This window comes from Cricetulus griseus, chromosome X (assembly GCF_003668045.3).
Source record: "Cricetulus griseus strain 17A/GY chromosome X, alternate assembly CriGri-PICRH-1.0, whole genome shotgun sequence".
In the NCBI taxonomy this organism is placed as follows: Eukaryota; Metazoa; Chordata; class Mammalia; order Rodentia; family Cricetidae; genus Cricetulus; species Cricetulus griseus.
Genome location: NC_048604.1, coordinates 122,198,212 through 122,201,090, shown reverse-complemented (window position 1 = coordinate 122,201,090; position 2,879 = coordinate 122,198,212).

Here is a 2,879-nt window from a genome sequence, read left to right as displayed (position 1 = left end):
ACTAAGTTACAGAGTTTAGTTCAGTGTATATCTGTGGGTGTCTGCCTCTGCTTCCATCAGCCACTGGATGAGGGCTCCAGGATGGCATATAAAGTAGTCTCGTTATAGGGGAAGGACATTTAGGGTAGTCTCTCCACCATTGCCTAGATTGTCAGTTGGTGTCATCCTTGTAGGTCTCTGGAAATCTCCCTAGTGCCAGATCTCTCCTTGGACCTATAATGGCTCCCTCTATTATGATATCTCTCATCCTGCTCTCCTCTATTCTTCCCCCAACTCAACCTTTCTGCTCCTCCATTTCCTCCTCTCCCCTCCTCTTCTCCTCCTCTCATTCTGGCAGCTCCCTCTCCCCTACCCTCATTCTCCCAATTAGCTCAGGAGATCTGGCCCTTCCCATTCTGCGGGGACCATGCATTTTTCTCTTAGAGTCTTTATTGTTACCTAGTTCCTTTGGTGAAGAGGATTGTAGGCTGGTAATCCTTTACACTATGTCTAAAATTCATATATGAGTGAGTACATACCATGTTTGTCTTTTTGTGACTGGGTTACCTCACTCAGGATGATTTCTTCTAGTTCCATCCATTTGCCTGTGAATTTTAAGATTCCATTGCTTTGTTCTGCTGAGTAGTACTCCATTGTATAAATGTACCACATTTTCTCTATCCATTCTTCAGTTGAGGGGCATCTAAGCTGCTTCCAGGTTCTGGATATTACAAATAATGCTGCTATAAACATAGTTGAACAGATGTACTTATTATTTGAGTGTGCATTATTTGGGTATATACCCAAGAGAGGAATTGTTGGATCTTGAGGTAGACTGATTCCCATTTTCCTGAGCAACCGCCATACTGATTTCCAAAGCAGTCTTACAAGTTCGCACTCCCACCAGCAATGGAGGAGTGTTCCTTTTTCTCCACATCCTCTCCAGCATAGATTGTCATTGGTGTTTTTTTTTTTTTATTTTAGCCATTCTGGTCGGTGTAAGATTATATCTCAGAGTTGTTTTGAGTTGCATTTCTCTGATGGCTAAGAATTTTGAGCACTTTCTTAAATGTCTTTCAGCCAGTTTAGATTCCTCTGTTGAGAACTCTCTATTTAGTTCTGTGCCCCAATTTTAATTTCATTGTTTGGTGTTTTGGTGGCTAGCTTCTTGAGTTCATTGTATATTTTGGAAATCATCCCTCTCTCAGATGTGAGGTTGGTGAAGATCTTTCCCATTCTGTGGGCTGTCGTTTTGTCTTAGTGACTGTGTCTTTTGCCTTACAGAAGCCTCTCAGTTTCAGGAGGTCCCATTTATTAATTGTAGGAGCTTTATTTTTTACTTGAGCTGGGATTGCAGAAAGACCATTTGCATTATGTGTCTGTAGAGAACAGCAGAAACAAACATTTAGGAAGATTTATAAAATTTTATCCCGTTGGACATGTGATATACCAATAGGCCAATATCTTAGGAAATTTTTTCTGCATGATCCATCCTTTTTCTTCAGATGTATCATTTGTCCAATGGTCTTCAGATTTCTTGGCTGAATGCCTTCATTCTCTTGAAAACACACACACAAAAAAAACCTTCCCCACCCCTAACTTTGGGAAGGTAACCTTTTGGCAAGTTATATTTGATCAAATGAAAAGAATTTTTTCGTTTTATAAGTTACTTCAGATTGAATGATCACACTGTTTGATGAAATATCATCTCTTATAATTAAGAGGTCTCTCCTGTTCAAACCAATGTTTATAATATATGATTTATGGTTTCTCCTAAAAATTTGTTTTGTCTTTTTTAAATTATCATTTTATTCATTTTTAATTTTTTTATAATTTATTTTATGTGCATTGGTGTGAGAGTGTCAGATCCCCTGGAACTGGAGTTACAGACAGTTGTGAGAAGCCATGTGGGTACTAGGAATTGAACCTGGGTCCTCTGGAAGAATAGACAGTGCTCTTAACCACTGAACTATCTCTCCAGCCCTTGTTTTACTTTCTAAAACTGTTCTGTCATCCAGAGCAGTATGTTTTTTTTATAATAGGCATTAAGTTCTTTAATTGCTCTGGGAAGGAGTTTCCTCCATGGTGACAGGGAATGACTGAACCAAATTTGATACAGAGGACTGTGAGAGGACCTCCTTCAAGGTGTTTCCTGATGGCTAAGGGTTAACTTGTTTGTCCCTTGTTGCTCTACATTTATTGGTCCAATGTTAGTCTTTGTCTCACCTTCTGCATACTTCAGAAGGGAGGGGCATTCTGTTTGGTTATTCTTAGAAAAAAAACATTGTTTCAGGAATGCCCTGCCTACAATTCCTTTTTAGGTGACCTTGTTTACTACAATTAAATTACCTGTCATTTTGACTTTTCTTTAAGTCTCTAGAAATTACCTCTCCTATCCAAGCATCATCATGGTTATGAGATTCAATAGTGACTGGATCTCAGATCAATTCCACTATGGGTGCTGATCTTGCCTTTAAAGGTCTAATTATTCTTTTGAATTGTGAATTAGCATTTTCAAAAACCAGATATTCAATTATTATTTGTCTAGGTTCTGAATTTTGTATCATTCTGTTTACTACTGAAGTCTAATTATAAAAATTAGTGAAAGTTTCTTTAGTGCCCCGTATAACTTTAGTAAATAACTCAGTCCACTTTCCTACTTCTTCACTTCTGTCCGAGCATTCAAAGCTGCTGCATGTCAGCCAAGGTGTGATCATTGAAGGGACCAGCTCCCCATTTCAGCAGCCATAACAGTTGAACACGTGCTTGTCTGACCTTGTCTTAGTCACTAAGGTCAGATGCCTGCCCCTTTCGGCAGCCATAACAGCCGAACACATGCTTGTCCAACCTTGTCTTAGAAACTAAGAGGTCAGATGCCTGCCTCATGGCAAGGAACCAAT